The sequence below is a fragment of the Canis aureus genome, chromosome 23 (assembly GCF_053574225.1).
Source record: "Canis aureus isolate CA01 chromosome 23, VMU_Caureus_v.1.0, whole genome shotgun sequence".
Classification (NCBI taxonomy): domain Eukaryota; kingdom Metazoa; phylum Chordata; class Mammalia; order Carnivora; family Canidae; genus Canis; species Canis aureus.
This window is the reverse complement of record NC_135633.1, coordinates 40,061,785-40,088,092: the sequence shown is the minus strand read 5'-3', so window position 1 is coordinate 40,088,092 and position 26,308 is coordinate 40,061,785. Positions and strand designations below refer to the sequence as shown.

Genomic DNA, 26,308 nt, shown 5'->3' with positions numbered 1-26,308 from the left:
GACTTCTATAAATCTACTCCTTATATATAAAAAGCTCATAAAAAGCCCATATTCCTAAGAGGAAAATACTTTTAGCCAAATTCAAGAAAGAATATTTAGAAACCAAATATCAATTGCTTTTTTATAAGAGAGATAAGTTTGGTTTAGTAACTTTAGAGTCTTTGAATCCCATATTAGCATTTAGAAAATACATTAACTTGGGCTAGTTAGTGAACTTCTCCAAACCTCATTTTCCTCATCTGTAAAAAAGGTAAAATAGTGACTAATAGGACAAAATGAGTTAATATGTGTAAGATACATATCACACTGTGTTCCAGAATAGCCATTCAATAATTAGTAGCTCTTATTATTATTCTACATTAGAATTTGTTGTCTCAGTAGTCATGCATGAGCACTGTCATTGATATTAGCATCATCTTAAAGGATAGGCATTGGCTAATTTATTAAGGCTTCAGTGAATCAAACTTTAAAAAACTCCAAAAATTAAATTTCCTTATGCATTGGAACAGCCTCAAGGGAATGTTATCATTGCTAAGTGGCCATGTTTTCAAGGTAACTGACTTTTTTTAAGTTAGCATTACAGCAACTCTCTTTTCAAAGGTTTGTGTGATTATGTTGGACCCATGTGGGTAATCCAAGATAAACTCCCCATTTTAAGGTCAGTTGATTAGTAACTTCAATTAAATCTGTAAAGTCCCTGTTGCCATGTAAACTAATAGATTCACAGAAGGATATCTCATCCCATTCACAGTTTCCAGGAGTTAGGGCAGGACATCTTTGGAGGCCAGTAGTCTGTCTACCATGCCGGATAGTAGTTTAAATAGTTTTAAAAGTCATGTAGTGCCAAAAGACTTAGAATGGAAAAAAAAAAAAGAAGTCCTACATTCTCTCTCAAAGACTGTCTCCTCTGCCATGTGTTCTTCCAGTTCAACTATTTTCCATTATTTTGCTATTTGTTCTAAGATTTGCTTCCATATTTTTAAAAAAATACATTTACGGATAGTTTCACTTCTAGCTGGGGGCAAAATGGAATAGACTCATTTCTCCTTGTTCCTCCCCAGTAAGCAGAACTAAGAAACCTGGAAATAATAGAGGAAGCAGTCATTTTAGAAGGATTCTGAAATGTGGAAAGAGAGCAGAGCAGTTAGAGACCACAGGACTTGAGGAAAAGACAATGGCCTGGCATCCCCTATCACCCCCATGAACAGAGTCCCAGAAGGAGGCCAGGGCAGCACATTCTGACTACAGAGGCAACACCAGGAGGGACTGAAAGAGGCTTTGCTGGCGCCTGAAGGTCTAGGCCCAATCTCTCCCACTCCCCACATGGAGTTAGCAGGTCCAGGAAGCACACCTCCCTCTTGCCAAATGGTAGAAGTAGAAATGAAACAAAAGACCCACGGCACCAAGTAAAGGAAACAGACCAGAATCACACTGAATGGGCTCCAAAAACTCAATTGTCATTGGAAACACAGCCCACAAAAGTAGACTAGGACCTGTAGGCTAGGCCTAAAAAGGTTATTACCTAAAATAAAAAAAAACAGAATTTAGAATCTCCTGTATTTCAAATTTTGATAATCTAACCAAAAATTACCTGCCATGCCAAAAAACAGAAAAATATCTCGACTTGAAAGAGAAGACAATCAAAAGGCACTGAGATGAATCAAATACTGCAATTACTTGGCACAGATTTAAAACAGCCAGAATAAAAAAATAAGAATTTTATAAAGGCTCTTGGAAAATTTTAAGAAAAAGAAATTCTACCAAATGAATAAAAGATATAAAAAAGAAACAAAAGTTACAGTTAGTTACTGAAAAATACAGTACCTAAACCTTCACCAATCTTATTTAGTATTAGAAATTCAGCCAGCACAATAAGGCTAGCGAAAGAAAGAAAAAGCATACAGATTGGAAAGGAATAAATAAAACTGTCCCTATTTGCAGATGACGTGATTGTCTACATAGAAAATACCAAGGAATATACAAAAAAAAAAAAAAGCAAAACCAGAATCAACCCTCCTAGAACTAAGAAGCAAGTTCAGTAAGGTTGTAGTATACAAAATCAACATGAAAAATCTATTGTATTTCTTTATGCTATCAGTAAACATGTTATGAACCCCCAATTTAAAAAACAACACAATACTTTTTATAATCTTTCTAAAGAAAATAAAATATTTAAGTATAAATCTAACAAAAGCTTAACATGTTAATGAAATAGATCAAAGATGGCCTAGGTAAATGAAGAGACACATGTGTTCATTGACTGGAAGACTCCAGAGAGTGAAGATATCCATTCTCCCCAAATTGATCTATAAGTTTAACAAAATTCCCATCAAAATCCCACCAAAAAGTTTTTTTATAGATATAGACAATATTATTCCAAAATTTCTATGAAAGTTAAAGGACCTATCAATAGCTAAAACAATTTTGAAAAAGAATAAGGTTGGAGGAATAACTCAACTTGAGGTTAAAGCATTATATAGCTATAGTAACAAAGACAATGATATTGGCAAAGGGATAGACAATTTAATGGATTAAGACAGAGAATTCAGAAATAACCCCTACACAAGTATGGCCAACCGACTTTGACAAAGATCTGAAAGTCAATTTAATGGAGGAATGATAGTCTTTTCAATAAATAGTGCCAGAGCAATCAGACATATATAGGCAAACAAACATGTAAACCTCTCAATTTAAGGAAGAAAGCAAACATAGGAAAAGAAATCTTCAGGAACTACGGCTATGTTAAGACTTTTTGTTCTTGACATGAAGAACATGTTCCAGTGGAAAATGGATCAATTATATTTCAATTATATTTCTTTAAAAGTAAAAACTTCTCTGCAAGACCTTTTTAAAAGGATGAAAAGATAATTAGGTGCAGGCTGAGAGAAAATACCTATAAACCACATATCCAATAAAAGACCAATATCTAGAATGCATAAAGAACTCTCAAAACTCTAAAAAAAATCAGAGTCCAATTAGAATATAGGCAATGGACATGAACAGACATTTTACTGAACAGGATATACACATGGTGAATAGGCACATGCAAAGATGGTCAACATCTTTAGCCATTAAAAGAAGACAAAAACCAATGAGGGTTCCCTGGATGGCTCAGTCAGTAGAGCATGAACTCTTGATTTTGGGGTTGTGGGTTCCAGGCTCATGTTGGGTGTGAGATTACTTAAAAAAAAATCTTTAAAAAACCCCACCTCAATGAATTGCTACCACACACCTGTCAGAATGACTAAAATTAAAAGAATGGTCACAACAAATGCTGACCAGGGTGCAGAAAACCTGGATCACATACAGTGCTGGTGGGAATATAAAGCAGTACAGCTGATCTGGAAAATGAGTAAGGTAATTACTTACAAAACTGGGTGAAGAGTACATGAGACTTCTCTGGACATATTTGGGCAGTTTTCTGTGGATTTATTATTCCAAAACAAAAACATTAAAAAATATGTATTTACTATTACCTTTATGTTATCATGGTTATACATTCTCAACTGACTTCCTATTACAGAAAATGAAGATATTAGCTTTCTTTCATTCTCCCTCTCCTTTATCCTACATTATCCCCATTATAGTTACCATCATTATTATTGGGTGTTTAGGGTATAAAAACACCTTAATACAGGTGTTTAATAATGATGATAGACTATTTGGTTCAGGAGTAATATTAATGCCATCATAATAATAAATGTCTCATATACAGGTTTCTTATTTTACTGAGTTAAAATCTGCCTCTTTTTTTTTTCATTTGCTTACATGAATATATGTCTAAGCCTTCTTCCTACCCTTTTAACAGATGTATTACAATATTGCACACATAAAGCCTATCGTTCAACCAAATCCATTTCTTTCTCCATTTTTTCCTTGAAGTCTTTCCTGAGACTCTCTGTCCTGTATTTCACTCTGGAGGCTGGTCTATGTAAGTCCTGCCACACAGCTGAAGTCCTGGAGATTCTATCACCGTTTTAGGAATTTACCTCCTCTTTCTTCTGCTCTGGGTTACCTACTCCCACAAACCTGTGTTCTATGTCTTGATATACTCCCCCTTTTTTTGTGGTACGCATCTTCCAGTAGCTTCTTGAGAAGAAGTCCGTGCAGATTGAGTATATGACTGAAACTGCCTTTCCTTTACCTTCACACCTGATTGAATATTGAGTTGGACTTAATGATTCTATGTTGAAAAACATTTCCTCTCAGTATTTAGGAGACATTAGTCCATTATCTACAAACTACCATTCTTAACATAATATCTTTATATACACGGCTTTTACTGTCTGGATCAATTTTAAATTAACATTTTATTTATCGTTGGTGTTTGGTGAATTCTTAGGGGGCCTTTTCAACTAGAAATCCATATCCTAATAAATTTTCTTATATTATTTCTTTGATAATTTTCTTTTCTTCATTTCCTGTTTCTTTTTCCCCCAAATTTCTATTGTTTAAATAATACCTTCTAGATTAATTTCCTAAATTTTATTTCTTCCATTTTTATCTCTACCTTTTTGTTGTACTTTGTGGATGATTTCGTTAACTGTATCTTCCAAATATTTTTCTTTTACTTTAGATTTCATATTTTAATTTCTGGTAACTCTTTCTTACTTTCTGAGTGTTCATTTGTTAAAGCTGCCTGTTCACTACTCATGGCTGAAATAGCTTTCCTTATCTCTGTTAAGGAAATGATTAATAATTAATAATTAATAATAATGATTAAGGTATTAATTTTTGATCTCTTGCAAATTTTCTTCTTTTGTTATTTTTCTAAGTATATTTTTTGTTTTGATTTTCTCTCATTTTATTTTATTTTTTAAAAAGATTTAATTTATTCATTCACGAGAGACAGAGAGAGAGAGAGAGAGAGAGGCAGAGACACAGGCAAAGGGAGGGGCAGGCTCCACACAGGGAGCCTGATGTGGGACTCGATCCCTGGTCTCCAGGATCATGCCTCAGGCTGAAGGCAGGCACCAAACTGCTGAGCCACCCAGGGATCCCCGATTTTCTCTCATTTTAGATATTTCTGAAAATATTTACACTTTCTTTCCCTTTCCTATTTAAAAGTGGGATCCCAAAGAGCTGATTGGAAGTACATATTGTACATATTCAGGGCTTCTTGACTGATATGCATACTCTAGAGAATAATCCTCCAAGCTTCTATCAGGAATCTATAAGCCTAGCTACTGACACTTTGTAGCTTGATGGACAAAGGTGTCTAGGATGAGAAATCTTACCTTCAATATATAAGACTTTCAACAATGACTCTGTTTTTTTTTTTAATTTTTATTTATTTATGATAGTCACACACAGAGAGAGAGAGGCAGAGACACAGGCAGAGGGAGAAGCAGGCTCCATGCACCGGAAGCCCGACGTGGGATTCAATCCCGGGTCTCCAGGATCGCGCCCTGGGCCAAAGGCAGGCTCTAAACCGCTGCGCCACCCAGGGATCCCATGACTCTGTTTTAAGTACAGAGTTTCACCTCTTTGCTGGGTGTCCGCAAATCCATAGCCTCTCTGCTTTAATTTTTCAAGAATGTATACCTCCAATGCCCTTCATTGGTGCAAGAAAGGACCTAGGTGGACTGAGCCCTCCTTTGCAGACTTCCAAATAGTTCTGCTACTGACAACCCAGTCAGAAATCTCAAAAAAAATTTATATTTCTTAACTTGGAAAAGAAAAAAGAACAATGAAATTATTGACCCAGTCCCTAGTACATCTCTGACACTGTGTTGCCACTGTATTTACATTGTCTTATTGACTCTTTACACTTGGTGCTATATTATCATTACTTCACAGAAGAAGAAGCTGAAGCACAAAGAGGCTGAGTAAGTTTCCCAGTATCACACAGCGAGTACATGTTGGGAAAGTTAATGTTACTCTTCCATCAAATTTTGTGCAAAGATTCCACATGGGGCACCAGAGAGTTAGGAATGCCTCTCTGGTCTTTGTTCATCAGTTCATGTTAATGACTTCTTAGACACTGCTTTTCCTGAAACACAGGACTCCACCTTGATGATTCTCTAGGGCATAGGCATCTTTTCTAATGTGTGCAATGACAGTGGTTGCTATCCATGGTCTTTAGCTGTACTACACAGGCATTCTTTCTGTGGTCTAGGGAACTTACTGAAGGGTGGTCTTTTGTTGAATGTGAGACTTAGCTGTTTTCAGAACCCACTGACCTCTATCCCTTTCTCAGGCTAAGGAAATCTCTTAGAAGTGTTTTTACAACACTCGTGTCTACCATTCAGGGACATTCATTAGTATAATCTCTGTAATAAACTTAAGGGACTCTTACAGAAAAATAAAGAAGAGCCATAGACCAAAAAAGCTTCTGTTTCACACTCTAGAAAAATTTATGAGGAAGTGAATTAGGCTGATCTTTTTTTTTTTAATATGAGAACTGAGAAAGAGTAACCGTTTTGATAGTTTGATATATTATCCTTCCACACACATAGTAATTTTTTGAAAATCTGGTCACTTCAGGCTCTCTATACAATGTCACTGATTCTTTAAATTATGTCCTTTTGTTCTTTGTTAAGGCCACTTGCAACTGTACAATGCCAATTGCTTTATTTATTTATTTATTTTTAGTGTTTTGCAATCTCTCTAGTAAAACTTCCCTTGCAGATGTTCCATAATGCTGTGTCATGGCTGTTTTGTACTTTTTTTTTCTCTCAGAATTTGAAATCTGCTTTGCAAAGCTAACTTCAGACTATGCTTGGTCTTTTCCTTTCCTGGCTATATAAACTAACAAACATGGCAGCTTTCTACCCGAAGGCAAATCTCTTTCATTTCACTGTCTTTAGGCCCCATATATCAGTTACCCTAGCTACTTTATCTTCTTCTCAGGAATGAAATTATCCAAAAGATAGTAAAGAATTTGTCAGAAATTCTTCTTTGAGCCGGAGAAGTGTTTTGGCAGATATTGCAGGATTGACTTTGTGTCCTTTCTTAGGATATATTATTCATTTCTGTAACTGATCTCTGCTGCTTCTATATCCACTGTGTATATCCACTGTGATACTACCTCTATTTCCCTCCCTCTGTCCTCATGAAAATAGACTCTAAAATCTAATTTGCAGATTTCTATATTTCTTGATATAGAGTAGATCTCCAAATTCTAGCCTAAAAGAGATGTATTGTTTCTTAAATAGGGCTCACACTTAAATCCAGCAAGTCTCAGTTATCCTTATAAGATTAATGTTTATTATCTGAGGTAAAAATTTCAATTTTACAAGTTAATATGTAGGTATATATTTTCTTGTCCTCTTTATTACTGTTTTTAGTTCTGTTTTGTTTTTGTCTTTAGAATTACCAGATACTTTATATATGGTCCTTTCTTCACATTTGAACTTTCTTAACATATTTTTCACTCACTCTTTACCTGGTTTGATGCTGTGTAATTGACAGATAAACTACCTAGTAGACCATACATTCTCAAAGCTCACAGTGCATAAGGAACACCGATAGCACTAATTGTGAGTTGCAAATTCCCTAACTTCCAATCTCCTTTTCCCAGTGAGCTCAGTGGGTCTTTGTTAGGGCCCAGAAAGTGGTATTCTAGGTAATAACTCTGATGCAGACCACCCTCTGTCACTATTCCTAATGAACAAATGTTCCTGCCTTAGTGAAATAGACTATGTCATCCAAGAGCCCATCATTCCAGTGTCTTAGGCTATTGTTCAGAAGTCCAAATGATTGCCAGTACCATCTGGGTAGCCAAATGTTCAATTCTGAGACCATTTTTCTCTTCTAAAGTCTCATGGTTAGGAAGATATGTCAAAAATACCACCTGGGATCTGTTGTCCCTTCACTTTAACTTCCTACTCAACATTTAGAATCCTATTTTTAAATGTCTTTAATCCTGATAGAAGTCAGCAGGAGTGAGAGATGGTTGCTGAAGCTTTCCTTCCCTTACATGATAGATGCTTTGGAAGAATAAGGCATCTCTGATTGATAGGGATGTTTACATTCACCCATATCTAATTGAATCAGTAGAAAGTACAACAGCCATGCCAATTTATCCCTGCCTCCTATGATCAATGGCAAGCTTTCCTTTTCCCAACAGTGCTTGAAAATCATCCTTCCTGGGTTGTGTCTTTTCCAGAAGCTCTGAAACCTCTAAATCAGTGGTTCTAAACCAGGTGCGGTTTTGACCCAGAGGACGTTTGGCAATGTCTGGAGTTAATCGGTGATTGTCGTGAGGTGGGGAGAAGCTACCAGTACTAACTAGGTAAGTAGAGCCAGGGACGTTGCTAAACATCTTACAATGCACAGGTTCACATATCCCCAACCCCAACAAAGAATAATTATAAATTGTGCAGATATTGAGAGGCTCTGCTGTATATAAAACAAGGCTCATACTTGTCATGAATGCACAATAAGTAGCATATGTTCTTTAATGATTTTTGTTGCTTATTAAATATATATATCCCATTAAGTCAATGTCATAACTTTTCAAACTTCATTCTCATAACTGTCATAACTTCATTCTCATTACTCATGTTCGGCTTTTTTCACAATCTTTTATTTCTTCTTCATTTTTCTGAATTAGAAGCATCATCACAGGTATCTGTGTTTTTGTATGTCCAGCAGCTTTTCCTTTGAGGGTACAGCAACTTCACCAGCTCCATCCATGTGAGTCTATGAGTCTGCCAATCATGAACAGGACACATGTGTGATCATGGGGCCCAAAGGTAGGCCAGTCTGCCTTTTTATAGTGGTAATGACACATGTACACACTTGAGTGGAGATATGCAAGAGTATAAGATTATTGTAACTGACTCATCCAGTGAAGCCCTCAAAGGAGAACAATCCCGTGTTTCTGCTGCTACAAGCTTCACTGATTCCTGTGAATTAGGCAGAGTCCTTCCACTAAACATCTTTTCCTTATGTAAAATCATAGAGGGGTGCCTGGGTGGCTTAATTGGTTAAGTGCCTACCTTTGGCTCATGTCTTATGCCTGAATCCTGGGATAGAGCCCCACATTGGGCTCCCTGCCCAGCGGGGAGTCTGCCTCTCTCTCTCCCTTCTCTCCCACTGCTCGTGCTTTCTCTCTCTCTCCAATGAATAAAATAAAATCTTTAATAAATAATAAAATCATTAGAGACCTATGATGTAGTTTTGATATATAGGTGAGGTTTGGTGGGGTGAGGTCTGGAGCTGACAATCAAGAAAATTCTTGAGATGTCTTTGGTGCAAAATGGTGGGTTTTTTTTTTTTAAAGATTTTTTATTTATTTACTCATGAGAGATATACACAGAGAGAGAGAGAGAGAGAGAGAGAGAGGCAGAGACACAGGCAGGGGGAGAAGCAGGCTCCATGCTGGGAGCCTGACGTAGGACTCCATCCCCGGGCTCCAGGATCATGCCCTGGACCGAAGGCAGGCAAGGCAGGCGCTAAACCACTGAGCCACCCAGGGATCCCCCATATTAGTGGTTTTATCAAAGCACTGGAACAGGACCTATGGGCAGAAAGAGTTGCTGCCCCTGGGTTGTGAAGGGTAGCTGATTATATACTTGGGAGCTGGAGGAAATAAGGAAAAGGGAGATTTTTTTCCAAAAGAACTTTCATATGCTAAATAGGACCGATGAGATACTGGAGCCCTTGCCATTGTCAAGTTAAGCCTTTGCCCTCTAGCAAGGCATTAACATTAAGACAGTTGGGAACTTCCTGGAGGAATATTATGCTCTGCCCACTTCAAGTATCTGTCAAAGGGGTGCAGGTTATAAGGACATTTAATTGTATCTACATTTCCTTCTGGAAACTTGGTTATTGATAAAGATGCTTAGGAAAGCCAGGAGTTTCGGAGGAATGTCACACATATCTCACCTGGGGATGGTTGCGGGGTGTCAGCTTGTGCTTTGTCCTCAGCTAGCCTTCTGCTCTCCCTTCACCTATACTGTTTCTAGCAGCCAAAGAACCTGTAGGATACACTTTTCTTTATATAAAGAAGAAATATTGAAATAAAGAAGAAATATTCTTCCAGCTGCTTCACCTCTCCTTTTGGGAAGAAACCAGCTAGAATTGATTCATAATTAGTTGGGGCATACCTCTGGTAAGAACCAAATCTTTGTATCCCTTGAAACTATGAAGTGTTTACCTCAACATACACTTAGGAAAGAATATTTTGCAACTGTGCCACTCAAAGGCTGGTCTTCCTTTCAGTGGTGTAATCAGTGCCTGTGACTTAGGTGGGACCTCTCAGGACTGCCGTGGGTTTCAAATTTCAGTAAGCATAAAAGTCACCTAGAAAGCTTGTTCAAAGGGATCCCTGGCTCTGGCCTAGAGATTCAGAAGGTCTGGGGTGGGGCCCAAGTATTTGCTTTTCTGAGTTCCAGTGTTGTGCCCAAGATTGCGAATCCGAGAAACCACCAAGGAGCCGACACCGATGCAAGTACACGAGGGTTTATTAGCAAGCTCGAGCTTGGGTCCAAGTGTACTCCATACAGCGGAGCAGGGACTTGGACCCCGAAGTGGGTTACAGCTGGGTTTTTTATGGGGCTGGTCTAGGGGATCTTCCGAAGGGGTGGAGGAATTTTTTCCATTCCAATATGGGGGAAAGGGTGGGGGAGTTTCTTAAGATCTGACACGGGATTCTCTGCCGAGGACGTTCTGAGCTTTATTGTCTTTCCGATATGGGATTCCCAGTCTAGGACAATCTGCAGATTTTCCTGTAAAGTTCAGCCCTTATTCCCAGGGACCTAAGATGGCTGTACTTGTGCTAATGCTAAACTTGAGGTGGAATGGCCTTAATTTTTCTCGGCCTCCACACAGGGTGATGCTACTACTGCAATTGTTCTACAGAACACATTTAGAGCAGCCTGGTGAGAGCACCATCACTTTTTCTGCTATTACCCTTTATCTTATCTGACATAAAGCTCAGCTACTTTCAATTGCAAATAACAGAAACTGGCTTAAATAACAAAGAGAATTTATCTCCTCATACAAATTGTGGTTCAGAGGTTTGATGGTTTCAGCTGTAGCCCAATTATGTTGCCAACTACCTGGTTCTTTCCAAGTAAATGACCTCTTTTAAATATTGCTGAAAATTGTGAGGCTCTCTGGTATGGATGTACTTACTAAATGATCACCACTCTTCAAGTGTATCTTTCACCATAGCCACGTAGCAATTTTAGCACATTTTAGGCCCTAATAAATTATTAATGTTAATCTCTTTATTCCCTCCTCTTTTGAAAATGTCTGTTATCTCTATGTAAAACAACTCCTTTTTTCTTCTCCCACATCGCTTCCCAGTACCAGAACAACTCTCAAATGCCAGGAACTCATATGTAGTGGGCAAAGAATGGAGAACAAAACAGATGTGGTCTTTCTTTTAAAAAAAGCTTTAAATTCAGTTTAGAAGACTTTCTGTTTTCCTCATCTCTCCCTCACTCATCTCTCCAAACCAGCTTGGGAAATCCTTGTGACCCCAGTCTTTCCTCTTACAGAACATATCATACTAGACTTGTATATTTAATAAATAGAAAAATATGAATAAATATAAAGTAGATTCAGTCACGGAGAAAGACATAACTGGGGGAATGCGACAATGTGGCTGTAAAAGCCACGGTTTTTTGTAACTTGGATCAGGACACATTCAACTGATCTTATTAGGATTTTGAAATATGAAATGCACTGTGTAATAAATATTGGGAAAACATAAAAATCCCATAAAAGAAATTATATTATATGTTATTAAATCCAAACCTTAAAATATTTGATGATGTCTTGAGAAATGAATAACATTTTACAGTACTCTTTTTTAATAATACTCCTCTACCTTGAGTTAGTTAACTGTATTAACTGTTATTTCTCTACATAAGCAAAATAATAATAGTAATAATAAAGCTATGAGGGGCTGGATTGGACATGTCTTCACTGAATAAATCCTCTGAAGAGTACAGAGCTTGATTTATAACTCCATTTGAGCAATTTGCTTTACTGATGGTCTTTTCTCCTTCCATCCAGCATGGTAAAGTACTGTCAAAGAAAACAAATGACTCAGACTCTGCGTGTTGTGTCAGTGTCTAGTTTATCTGGAATTCTTCATGTTCCTCGCTTGTGCATATCTAACGGTGCCCTTTCAAGGTCAGAGAAAAAGTGAGCACACACTGCTGAGCAAATTGGAAATAAAACTAGGAAAGTTTGTGGAGAAAGGCAGCAGAGGAGATGCTCTCTCATCTCTACCTTAGTTTGCCTTTAAGTTTCTCATTTTTTGTCCTTTCCTCAACTCATTAACTTGGCATTGGCATAACCAAGATGACTTGTAAAGACTGAATTTTAATATGAACAATAATGATGGAGTTATGATCTGGTGACTTTGGCAAGGACCAAGAAAGTACCAAGACTGTATTGTGGGAAACACAGCCAATGCTTCTATTGTTTGTTTGGGTCATTCCTGGGAGACAGATGGGCAAAGAAGTAACAGAAAGTAGTGAAGCACCTGCTGGGCTATTTAGGAGAGGATCGATATTCTGTGGGGTCAAAAGTTCTTACAATTTTGGGTACTTAAAGAAAAGAACACAAAGTAACACAAAATTATGTAAAAACCTGTTTTAAAATTGACAAAAGACTTGGGGAAAAGTTACAAATATAATAGTGCTGACAGAGTACAAACATCACAAAGTCTAGAAAAATAACACAATATTCTCCTTAATAAACAGTCTCTTCCAGCACTATAATACTTTTTTTTTTTCTCACACATACTTCCAACTCCAGGTGCCAAAACACATTTTTATATAGCAAATAACTCTGCCCTTGCAGATTCACATTATGACAGTAGGTGAGTTGCCACATGATGACAGTAGGTGAGTGAGCAGTAGCAATATAATGGAAAATCAACACTATGCTTTACAATATCTTAGCCATTCACAGAAGAGACTGTAAAGCTCGTAAACATCTCTCCCTAAACACAAACAAAATGTATTCCCACTTCAATTTCTCTTTGGCCAGATCGTAAAATTGCCCACAGGTACTCTCCCAATACTTTTCAGGAAGGAGAGTTTGGCAAGGGGAGTTTGAGTGAAGAGAGTCCACAGACTCAACTAATGTGGTTAAAACATTATGATTGCCAATTTTGCAAAGCAATTTGATAGTGCTCCTGGAAGGGGACTTGGAAGGGGCCTGCTATAGACACTGTGTGTCCCCCAAATTATTAGATTAAATCCTAACTCTCATTCTGTTGGTATTAGGAGGTAGGACCTTTGGGAGGTGCTTAGGTCATGAGGGTGAAGCCTTCATGAGTGGGATCAGTGCTCTTACAAAAGAGACCACAGAGAGCTCCTCTAGACTATGTGAGGACACAGCAAAAAGATAACTATGAACTAGGCAGCAGGTCCTCAGCAGACACCAAATCTGCTGGCACCTTGATCTTGGACTGCCTAGCATCCAGAACTGTGAAAAATAAATTTCTGTTATGTATAAGCCACCCAGTCTACAGTAGTTTGAAATAGCAACCCAAACAAACTAGGATAGGGACTAGGCAAGTGAGGTGCCTCAAAGTTTAAGACTCATTAGCTTCATAGTAAATCATCTCATGTACTGTGTGTACTTGGTTGTTAAAATTCAGTGAGTATTTTGAGGTCCTATACTAAAAAAAATTGGAAAGATTTATGAGGCACATGATGGTGTAGAAGGCAATCTATTTATCTATTCATCATAGAATTTTGATCTATGTGAATGCATTGCCTATTCAAAAAATCATTTTAAAATAAAATTTTAAAAAGAAACCAATGAAATATGGTTCTTACTCTTAGCTTCGTAAGTTTTTTCAAATTATACTGGGGGTGGAAGAAGAGAAACAAAACAAAACTGAGAGGTTTGAGTACTCTCAGGAGTCTAACAGGGGTATAGACTCTAGTCCTTCTGAGAGAATCTGGACATCTCAACTCAAGCTTAGTTCTGAACTAAAGAGAAAAAGGATGAGGCCAAACAGGATAAAAGGGTAGTCACGAGAGGCCGTTGTGGCCTCAGCAGATCATCCATTCATGTAAGTACATTTGTAAAATCTTGTGTAGAATGAGAATAAAGATTCCACGCAAGTCACCTGGTGCTAAGCAGGAGTCCAGGCATGGAAAGCCACTCAAGGCTTGGTTGAATGCTGGACCGAGGAAACCAGAGGAAGAAGTCTGCCTCCAAGAAGCCTCTCAGATGCTCTGGCTTGCCCTCCAATACTACACAGTTCCAGTGGTCCATCACAAGATGTGTTCTTATACTTTATTATAAGAGGTAGCCTTAGGCCATACATGTGTAACATGTTTCTTCATTGGTCCTCTATAAGCTTCTGACCTACCCAATCTAAACATAATAAAATTCTTGTTGTTTGAAGCCACTACATTTGGGACAGTTTACTACACAGTAAAGTAACCAGAAAACGCTATCCTCCATCTACTTATTTCTGAAGCAAGATACTAGGCACTGTGAGCATAAGTTGTTTTTAACAGTTGAAACTTCTTTGTCCAAAAGCCTAGATAATTCTTTTAATGTGTAATGACATTATTAGATGAGTGAATTGTGAAACAATATAACTTTCAGAGACCAGCAGTTGCTCTAATCTCCCAAGAGGCAAAAGACTTTCCAGTCCTACTGTACAAGTACATTCCAGGAGTGCTAAACTCCAGCCGTGATTTTTTTTTTTAAGATTTTATTTATTTATTCATGAGAGAGACAGAGAGAGAGAGGCAGAGACACGGGCAGAAGGAGAAGCAGGATCCATGCAGGGAGCCCAATGTGGGACTCAGTCCTGGGTCTCCAGGATCAGGCTCCGGGGCCGAAGGCGGTGCTATACTGCTGAGCCACCAGGGCTGCCCTTTGCTGGGTCCTCTTTTATCTCTCACTTGTGTGCATGCTATTCCATTTGCCAGGAATACACTCCCCTGTATCTTATTTCTTCAATCACTCTCCTCCCCTCCATTGCCACCTTCTGCTTTACCCATCTCTGTGCAGTATAAGTGATCCTCTTCGCTGATTGCAAAGCACCCTGCTTTTGTCATTGTGAGCAACTAGCCTGCAGCATAACAGTCTTGCATCTCTCTCTCACAAGGTTATGAAATCCTTGAGGGTGTGGACAAATTCTTGTTCACTGTTTTGCCCGTTTAAGCTCTAATATACACATAGAATCTGGCACATAGTGCTCAAGAAAGTGACTCAGGATAAATTAACTATAACATGTCCTTGAACTATTTTAGGGATTCATTTAAGTAACTATACTCCACGTTAGTTTTTCCTAATGTGTGTTGGCCAAATGGAACTGGACCTTTATCCTCAGAGAAGAAAAGGAACGATTCTATGAACCAATATCCAGACTTGGGCTGGTGAAAGCTACTTGATATATTGACCAGGTCATATAAAACCACTGGTCATATTGACTTGGCTCCTTACATTCTATGACCTCCTATAATGGCCCAATGTAAAGTGATACCCCTCAATCCTTTGGAAGTAATACAACTTTAGAAAGATCTGAATACTGTCTCCCTAAGGTAGCTCTTAGGAGTAAAGGGATTATACAGGCTTCTCTGAGCCTTGACACAGTATGGGAATGCCTCTTCCTTGTCTGCACAACTTAGACTGCTAGATGGCTATGATGAAGAGAAAGGCCTGGCCATACAAAGGCACTAAAAACACCATGCTGACCTTGAATGAAGCTAGGTGAGAGAGTTCAGTGGTCTCAGGAAGAGTGGAATTTATAATCAAAGCACATGACTCAGTTTAGGTGCTACCACATACTTCCCATGAAATGTGGGGAGCCCTACTCATTGACAAAAATGGGGGAGATAATAATAGCCACATCACAAGTGTTCTTGCTGTTAATAAGCTCATGAATGGATAAAATGTAAAGCCCTTTAGAAATGTTAATTGTTAATGTTAATTGTTAAATGTTAATTGTTGCAAGGAAAAATGAAGATAAGACATACGTAGTATAAACATCAGTAAAGTTAAAGAGTATGTGTATCAATACCTCAAATAAATGGCTCCACCATTTACCAGTGGCCTTGGGCAAGTCACCTAATCATCTTTTCATCTCATTATTCATTGCAAAAGGGAGACAAAAGTTATATTTGTCTACAATGTTAGTACTTGTAAGGTGCTTAATCCATAACTTGGAATCCCTAAATTCTAATTATAGATTAACAAAACACTGCTTTGTGCTCTTTGAAAGTGTACGAGAGGGAAATCTTTTATTATAATTCTCAAAATTTATTTAGTTATTGGTTTGGAAGAATTAAAGGAGACTTCATGATGAAGGAAGTTTGTTGTCTTGTTTTGTTTTTTTTTTTTTCTTTTTTTTTTTTTTTTTTTTTTTTTTCCCTGAAAGAAAGGAATTCTTTTTCCTAAAGGATATTATTTCTTCATTGCTGAGAGACCCGGTCACCGCTCAAGCACCCAGGCGTCCCAAGTAAGGAAACTCCTCGCCACATACAGATACAACCGAAAGTGAGCGCCGACCTGAGTGGTCACAAGGACAACAAGGGTACGAATAGCGCGCGAAAAGCCTGTTGTCTTGTTTTGAAGGATACATGAACATAGACAAAAAGAAAGATCTTAGAATTTCCTTCTACCCAAGAAAAGGCACACTCTGCCAGCTGGCTGTCCTAGAAAAGTTAGGACGTTATCATCTTTTACTATAGAATTCAGTGGGAAAGAGACAATTGGGGGAGGAAGGCAAAGGAAGGTAATCTGAAGAGTTCTAGTCCATCTAGCACTCAACATTTCACAGACTGGGACCCTTAGAGTCAATGTAGGAATTGGACTGACCACAAACTTATCTTCCAGGGAAATTTCAAACAGAGGATCAAAATTCAGTTTTAAAATTGTTCACTGAATCATTTGCTCTGCTTTTTACTCTTAGAAATATGATAATTAACCTTTTCCAAACCAAGATCATACATACACAGGTACGGTTTTTCTTGTAATTCGATGCAGGAATTCCACTCTGCCTTTCTTTTTTCTTTTTCTTTCTTTCTTTTCTTTTCTTTCTTTCTTTCTTTCTTTCTTTCTTTCTTTCTTTCTTTCTTTCTTTCTTTTCTTTCTTTCTTTCTTTCTTTCTTTCTTTCTTTCTTTCTTTCTTTCTTTCTTTCTTTTCTTTCTTTTCTTTCTGATTGTATTTATTTATTCATGAGAGACACAGAAAGAGAGGCAGATACATAGGCAGAGGGAAAAGCAGTCTCCTCGAGGGGAGCCCAATGTGGGACTCGATTCCCAGACCCGAGATCATGCTTTAAGCCAGAGGAAGGCGCTCAACCACGGAGCCATCCAGGCATCCCTTCTCTGCCTTTCTGACTTTATTTCACCCACATCCCTCTGTGGACAATTTCAGCCTGTCCCAGAAAAAAAGACCTAGCTGATGGAAGCGTAGCCCAAATAAGTCCTTTTTTTAAAAAATGAAAGAAATAAAAGGCCTCAGAAATGTTACTGTGCATCTCCATGGGCCTAACCAGTGATAAAATTGTGAAGTAAGCTTTATTCTATCTCATTGGCAACAATTGCATTTTACAGACTCTTTTTTTTTTTAATTAAGTAGGCTCCATCCTCGAGGTGAGACTTGAACTCAGAATCCTGAGATCAAGAGTCATCTGCTCTACCAACTGAGCCAAACAGTGCCCTAACAATAGTTTTCATATAAAAAAGAAAATCTGTTGAAGGTAAATGATTAGGAACATGGTAATAAACAGAAAAAAAAGTTCCCAGGGGAGAACTTTACCACAGGAGAGAGCAGCCCTCTGAGGAGTAAAGGAAATGTGCAGGCTTCTCCAAGCCACACTGGAGGGTGGGAAGAGGAGCATCAGGGGAGCTGCTCTTGCCTTGCTAACAGTGAACTCCTTTCGGACTAGCTAGCAAGAGGAAGCTGTGGGCGGGTGTTTGCCAGACTAGTCTTCTCAGAAAAGCAGTGCCTCAAGCCTTCAGGTTCCTGGAGGTCATGTGACAGATCATTTCCTGGTATCCAATCTGAAGACTTTGGGGCGCACAGCAGCTCTCTGCCACCCCACCCCATCACCCACTGCCTCCTCATTGTATTTCCTGTACCTTGGGGCTTTTTGCTGAAGGAAGAATTTTCACTTGAGTACAAGGAAATAAACACACACAGACACCGCTCCTGCCATATCCCAAATATATTTTAATGTGGGCCTAGTGTGAGGCACATCCCTTTGAAACTCAAAATAGGCCTCACTAAAAAGTGCATCCCTCTGATTTTTACCTGTGGCCTTTTATGTTGGTTCAGTTTAAATCCTCTGTTATTCTATTGTGGAAATCTCACTTTTGTAGATTCCTCTAATTTTCTACAAAAGCTCCAAATGTTATTTTCAATTCTCCTTGTCCATGGAATCTAAGTGTGAAAATGAAATGAATATTAGGGTGGGGGGCGCCTGGGTGGCTCAGCAGTTGAGCATCTGCCTTTGGCTTGGGTCATGATCCCAGGGTTCTGGGATCAAGTCCCACATCAGACTCCCTGCAGTGAGCCTGCTTCTCCCTCTTCGGGTGTCTCTGCCACTCCCTGTGTGTCTCTCATGAATAAATAAAATCTTTAAAAAAAGAAAGAAAGGGATCCCTGGGTGGCGCAGTGGTTTGGCGCCTGCCTTTGGCCCAGGGCGTGATCCTGGAGACCTGGGATCGAATCCCACATCAGGCTCCTGGTGCATGGAGCCTGCTTCTCCCTCTGCCTATGTCTCTGCCTCTCTCTCTCTCAATCTCTGTGACTATCATAAATAAATAAAAAATTAAAAAAAATAAAAAAATAAAAAAAATAAAAAAAGAAAGAAAGAAAAGAATCTTAGGGATTATCTGGGATGGTCTAACCCCCTCAGACCTCACTAAAGGTTTGACTTCCCCAAAGAGCAGAATTCAGAGGGCTCTTCAGAGAAATGGTATTGTGGCCCTCTCTGGGCATCATTTCATTTTTTTTTTTAAGATTTTATTTATTTATTCCTGAGAGACACAGAGAGAGAGAAAGGCAGAGGCAGAGGCAGAGGGAGAAGCAGGCTCCATGCAGGGAGCCTGATGTGGGACTCGATTCCGGGTTTTCAGGATCAGGCCCTGGGCTGAAGGCGGCGCTAAACTGCTGAGCCACCCGGGCTGCCCTGGGCATCATTTCAGAAGGCATGTGTCATAGGTGCTACTGATTTCTGATCTCAGGCTCTTTGCATTCCACTGCAAAGCCTCATTATGACCTTGTTTGGGGGCTTCTCTTGTCCCCTCTAGCATCCTGGTCTTCACACTCATCAAGGGCTGCCAGCAGGAAGGCAGAGATCAGTCACAACTTGGTTTGGATTTCAGTACCAACAGTCACTCGTCGTATATGAAAAAGGAAGATTTGTCTCTTAATTGGAGGGTTTTTTTTAAATTTTTTATTTATTTATGATAGTCACAGAGAGAGAGAGAGAGAGAGAGAGGCAGAGACACAGGCAGAGGGAAAAGCATGCTCCATGCACCAGAAGCCGACGTGGGACTCGATCCCTGGTCTCCAGGATCGCGCCCTGGGCCAAAGGCAGGCGCTAAACCGCTGAGCCACCCAGGGATCCCAATTGGAGGGTTTTTAGAGACTTCCCAAATGTATAGTCAGGGAGAGATGATAAGAGAAAGCCTCAAAATCATACTAGGAAACCCTTGCTCTCATGGCACAAACATAGAGCAGAACTTGAATGAGGGAAAGCATGGGACAAAGAGAGTTTGAGAATTTATTCCTCCTTGTGCCTTATGCCCCCCCTTAGCATGGACAGCCAAGTTATTTCTCACTGCCAGCAAACATGTCCTGACATCCTGTTCTCATGACATACTCAAGTTCTTTGCTTTCTCTGTTAATTCCTGACTCACTTTATGCCAATTGGAAATCTATGCTGCCACAAAAATTGAATATGATTCAAAAACAAAACTCCCTCTCTTCCTATCCAAGTCCCATCTCTGCACAGCCTGTCCTTCAATAGCCCACAGGATTGGGGCTCCTCTGGTGTTTGTCTGTTGTTGAGGCCTATTGTGTCTTCCTCAGGAGTCTCTCAGGCTCAGTGCTGTTTCCCATCTTTCCACGGCCTTGTCCTGGATCAGAGCATGGCGATTTCTATCCCTATCTCCTTTGTGCATTCAGAAGTTAGGTCTAAGCCAAATAACGAGCTCTTCTAAAGCCTTTGAGTCTTGGCCTTCCCATCCCCTTTGACATTCTTCTTCCAGTTGGAAAATCATGTAGGCATTTTATGTAGGGACTAAGTGCAGTCTTTAATGAGTTGTGGTGTTAATTTAGCTCTGTAGTATGACGTTGGCAGAGTAGGATATAAGCCCTAAATATGTCTTAATTATCTATAAAATGTTTCTCTTCATTCATTCTCACTATATGCCCTGGTCCAGACCGGTCATTTTTTTTTTTTTTAAACCTGGACATTAACTTCCTGACAAGTCTCCATGTTTCCTGTCTGCCTCTGCCTCTAACCTTTCTATTCTACATGTTTCATACTGCTATCACTATAATCTACCAAAAGTGAAAGTCTGACCATAAGTGAATTCTCTGCTTAAGTGCCTTAGCCCTTAAAGGATAAAACCTAAGTTCCATAGCATGGCTTTCAATTCCCATTTCCTGCTCTACCCCAAGGCACACTTTAGAACTACACACGTAATATTGTCTTTGAGCACTCCATACTCAGCCTCTCTTCCCCCTGGGTCTTCTTTCTGAAATGTCATTCTCTAGGTTCTCTCCTAAAAATCTTTTTATCTCTCAAAGCTGAGCATAGAGATTCCACTCAGGCATCATTTAATTTAGAAATATCTACTCCCCTCCCCCACCCCTGCAAAAAAAGAAAAGAAAAAAGAAATATCCATTCCCATAACATCTTGTGTATAAGTGATTCATAGCACTTTGCACTTTATAGTCTAACTAAAATATGTGGAGATATTTTTGAATTTTATAAATTCAAAATCAATTCATTCTGAATGAAAAATTTTATAAATGTATTTATAAATTTTGAATGAAATTCATCTTATAAATATATTTATTACAGGAAATTTGGGAAATATGAAAAGAAAGTTAAATAAAATCATCTAGAGATAAAATCTAATGTTTGAAGTATATTTTTCCAATGTTTGGTTCTATGTATAAATTCGTATTTTTTCTCACCTGTTTCCTTTCACACACCACACACATATACACACAAACATGCTTACCCAATCCAACATATTTTGTAATCACTTTTCTTTTCCACTTAAAAATACATTATGAGCTTTGTTATATATACTTAAATGTTCAGAAAGGAAACTCCATGAAGGACAGGAATTGTATTTATGAGTGTGTGTGTGTGTGTGTGTGTGTGCATGCAAAACACATATTGAATATGAGAGAAATTCAGATGAGTGGATAGTATATAATAGGCTCTCAAGAATTATTTGTTAACATAATTTATTCTTCCTCTGCTCTTCCTCCAAAACTATTATGTTGATACTTTCTTCACTGATTGTATCACTTTTCTATCAGTATATAACAAATTACCACTTATGGAGCAGATTTACACAGCACAAACTTGTTACCTCACCATTTCTTTAGGTCAGCTGTCTGGCATGGTATGACACAATTATCTTCTTAGGTTCTCATCACTGGGTTAAAATCAAGATATCGGCCAGAGCTCTGGTTCTCATCTGGAGTTGAGGTTTCTTTTCTAAACTTAATGGTCATTGGCAGAATTCATTTTTCAAGATTTTAGGACCATTATCCCTTTTTTCCTTGTTCCATGATTCCCTTCCTCTTCAAGCAAACAGTGGGGCATCAGAGCCTTCTAATACTTAAAACTTTCTGATTTCTGCCTCTGCCCCCTTCTTAGATTTTAAGGGTTCATATGATTACATTAGGCATGCTAAGATAATCCAAGATAACCTCTCTATCCTAAGGCCAACTACTTTATAAACTCAATTAAATCTGCAAAGTCTCTTTATGTAACATAACGTGTTCCTGGGCATAACACCAGAGATCAAAGATAATGGGGGTCAGGGTTCTTCGTATCCACTGATCTTTCCAAGTTTGGTTTAGGTGTCCTTCCAGGACCCATGCCCACTTATTTCTCTGCCTCCATCTCCATTTCTAGACTTCAAGCTTCATGAAAGCAATGAAGAGACAGTTTCACAAGTGTTCACAAGTGGTGTGTTGGAGCCAGCTTGTACCAACTAGCAAGTGCCTATGATTAATTATTCAGAAAATTTGCAATCTGTTAAACATAGATATTACAAATTTTAAATTTATAATCAAACTGTATTTTCTTTTTAAAAGTGAAGATATTTATTTGTTTACTTGGGAGGTGCAGGAGCAGAGAGATAGAAACTCAAATAGACACTGTACTGAGCATGAAGCCTGAGAGGGGGCTCAATCTCACAACCCTGAGATCTTGCCCTGAGCTGAAACTAAGAGTCAGATGCTTAACTGGCTCTGCCACCAAAAATGCCCCCTGAACTATATTTTCAAAAGTTAGTAAATAATCAGAACTGATCACTTCCTATTTATCATACCCTGTATCGTCTTATCTATTCTCTTGAGGTTATTTTCATTGATTGTATCTGTACAGTACAAACACTGTTTATTGATATGCTACTGCATATCTCTTCCCAAATACCTGTTCAATGATGTCACATTAGGAACTTGAAATCAGTCGTAGTAGAAGTATCTATACTACAGAAATTAACAAACACTAGTTTATGACTTGATTTATCATTTATTTTCTTGTCTATACTTTAAAAAATGGTGAAAATGTCAATAACACAGATTAAGCTTAAAAATGGACTGTGCTTATAGCTGTTACACAAAAACTAGGAAATGTGATTCTTCTGGTATTCAAAAACTGAGATTAGCAAGGAAGCATGTTGTTAGTAAACAGATAAAATTACATTTTCCTTTTATCTTATTAGTATATATTAAAAAAATCAAGTGACATTCCTATGTGAACTATGTTTGTTCATCAGTTACAGCCATAAGTTGGCTGAAGAATGTTTGCCAAAAAATAAAATTCTTTGGGAATAAATTGGCTCTGTGAAATTTACAATAAAGAGTATGAGCATTGTGTGCTACCATTCTTTGTATCAGTGTTTAATATAAAAAATCTATGCATATGTACACATACATGCTTATGTACATTAAAATTTACCAATTAGCCACCGAATATACTCCTAGAGCTTACCACAATGCTGATACGTAACAGGTGCTCAGAAAATACTAATGAGTGAATGGATGGAAGACGTGGTCTTCATGATTGACCAGAGAACACATGTGTGTGAAAAGGGAAGAGAGGCCAGGGAAGAAGCAGTGGATTAGGGAAGTTGGGAGAAATCAGGGGACTAGAGATCAAGTAGGTGAACTGAAATTTTCTCTAAGATTCAGTAGAAGTAAGTAGAGGAGAGAAAAACAATTAAAGGAGCCCTGATGAGAGAAAATATTACAGGAGTTAAAGATAACAGTATTTAATATATATTAGACAATAACTTTGTGCTAGGCCATGCATGTAAGTCTACTTTAACAATCTTTGATAATCCTCACAAAACCCTCATTTATCCTCATTTCATAGATGAGGAAACCAGGTTAGTAGGTTAATAAATGTGTCCAGACTTGACCAGCGAGTAGAAGGTAGAAGTCAATGTGGTCACAAACCAAAGCCTAGACTCTTAAAAGCTTCTCAAAATTAAAGCTGTGAGTATGTGTAATTTAAGGTCTTGCTACTCGGTGTGTTCAAAGGGCTGGCAAAGAACTTGTTAGAATGTTAAGACTCTCACTTCACCCCAGATTTACTAAATCAAAATCTGTCTTTTAAAAATTAATTTACAAGATACCCTGGAAATGCCTCTGCATCTTAAATTTGAAAACCACAGGTTTAGAGGGGCAGATACATCAGCAAGTGACTGCACTACAGATGGTCATTAAAGCAAAAGAAGTCAAGAAATTCTGTCAGGGGTATTGCAAGATAGAAGCGACCCAGGGCCAAGTGAGGGTGCTTCTTCTACCATGTGGTATACTAAAATCTCTGAGAGAGCTTCCTACAATATCAGGGCATTGGTCATTTAAAACTGATCCCAATATATAATCAAAACCAAAATTGAAACAAATGTCTGTGGATCAGACCTTGGATTTTAGAGACTCTAACCATCTCTTGTCTAGGGGTATACTTGCCCCTCTCCCCCACAGTGGTTTACTGGCTTTGCTTTCTACCCAAATGGTACTTGCCCACCCTAAACACTAGATCCTCTAACTTCTAGGATTTCACATATTATGTACTCTCCACATAACATACCCTCTTTCCTTCTAGCCACTAAGCCACATCCTTTCCTTCTCCTAGCCCATGTTTATTCCCAATCTTAAAATAATTTTTAATATAAGCCTTTCTTTTCTTTCTTTCTTTCTTTTTTTCTTTTTTCTTTTTTTTTTTTTTTTTTTTTTGCTCAAATGACATCACATCCCTCACCAGGATCAAATTATACCATAGATCCTTGGAAGCACATTGTACAAAATCAGCAGAAGGACGTAAGGGAGGATACTTACTTCTGTATGTTCAAATCAGTTCTTCTTAACAAAAAACAAAAAACAAAGCCCACTGAAGCAAGCTAGTTTCCTTTTGTCTGGGTCTCTGCTGTGCAGTCACAAGCTACCGCCCACAGAAAAGTACAAGCTCCTGCCGTTGTGAACTGCTTTTTCTCCAGCAATAGGCTATGTTCTGGTTGACTGCAGAGCAACAGTAGCTCATGTTGGCTGGCTTTCAAAACAGGTCTTTGAAGAAGACCAGGAACAGGGCAAATTGATGCTTCTAGTTTTCTGTCAATAATCTCTCCCCAAGGTTCATATTTATAAATGCACTCTTATTATGAGCTCTATGTCATCTCTTTAAAGTCCCTTGTTTCCGTTTGGGTGATACAGAGTGTTTTTGAGAACAACAATAAGAAAGCTTATGAGCTTCCCTTCACGTGATCAACAGGCTGATGAGATCTTCGGGTTTAGCCACTTCCTCTTTGTTTTCACCAGCTGCTGAGCATGTTGCCAGTAATCCTGATTGGGATGTAATTGTTTTTTTTGGATTTTGCTCCATTCTTAACAGTATTTCAAGCTTATGATTAGAGAGTGGGTTGTGTAGACTGAAGAATATTCAGTTGGGAGTAAGAGAAAGTGTTTCCAGGCTATTCTTTCATTGTGAGAATTCAGTAAGACATGCAAACCAATTTCACTTATTTCCTCTTTTGTTCTCAGAGAAGGATTTGCTTTGTGAGAGCGGTAGCTTACAAAAATTCTAGGAGAAAGGACATGGAGATGAAATATTTTTTTAAAGATTTTATTTATTCATGAGATAAACAAAAAGAGGCATAGACATAGGCAGAGGGAGGAGAAGCAGGCTTCATGCAAGGAGCCTGATATGGGACTTGATCCCAGGACCCCAGGGTCACACCCTGAGCCAAAGGCAGACACTCAACCGCTGAGCCACCCAGGTGTCCCGGAGATGAAATATGTTTAAAATAAGCAAACAGACCATCTCTAAGAAGAAGGTCAAGCAAAATTCCTTTTGACTTTTGAAAAGCTTTGACTTGATTTGGGTTCTAATTCCTACTTTGTTATTCATGTTTTTCTATATTTAGATTATAAATTCTAGGAATATAAATACTAACTCTCATTTATTTATGCATGCATACATTTAACCACTTGGTTCACTCATTTATTCAATAAACATTTACTAGATGATTGATAAAAATAACAGGTTCAGGGTAAACATAAATAAGACATGTTCCCTGCCCTCAAGTAGCTCACATTCTGAAGGGCAAGAAAAGCATATACATAAAGATATAAGTGCTCTAAAATTGTACAGGTGCTAAAATAGAAATTCCCAGAGAATACAATAGGATGCCAGCAGACATGTTTAACTCTGTAACAGTGGCAGTAGCTGGATGGAAACTTTTCTTAAAGCAAAGGAAGAAAAAGGAGGAAATTTCTGGGGGGACAGGGGAAGAACTTTGGGATCATTTTTCTATAACCAAATTGAGGTGGTCAGATTTTATGTCTAGTTCATCCCATTTTTTTTCTGCACGTGACATCACTTCCCTCATCAGGATCAGATTATACCACAGATCCTTGAAAACAAAATGTACAAAATAAACAGAAGGACTTAAGGAAGAGTATACCATTCTATTTGTTCAAATCAAATATTCTCCTTTTAAAAATGGTCTGTCTAGCACTATCTTTTACATGAAACCCACATGCCAGCTGGAGTAACCCTACTCCTTCATTAAGCTAAGAATTCTCAGACCTCTCATGCCACAATTCTCAGACGTCTCATGCCACAAGACGTCTTTTCTGAGAGTTCTGTGATTCCCT

At 38.4% G+C, this 26,308-nt stretch overlaps 1 long non-coding RNA gene across 1 annotated transcript; it reads right to left on the bottom strand.

Annotated features, from left to right (window-relative positions):
* Positions 1-8,394: 8,394 nt before the first annotated feature.
* On the bottom strand, positions 8,395-24,851 carry LOC144295033 (uncharacterized). The gene is made up of 3 exons (XR_013362377.1): positions 24,494-24,851; positions 9,835-9,926; positions 8,395-8,654 (listed from the first exon to the last, which is right to left on the bottom strand). It is a non-coding gene; the product is annotated as an uncharacterized LOC144295033 (long non-coding RNA).
* Positions 24,852-26,308: the final 1,457 nt, after the last annotated feature.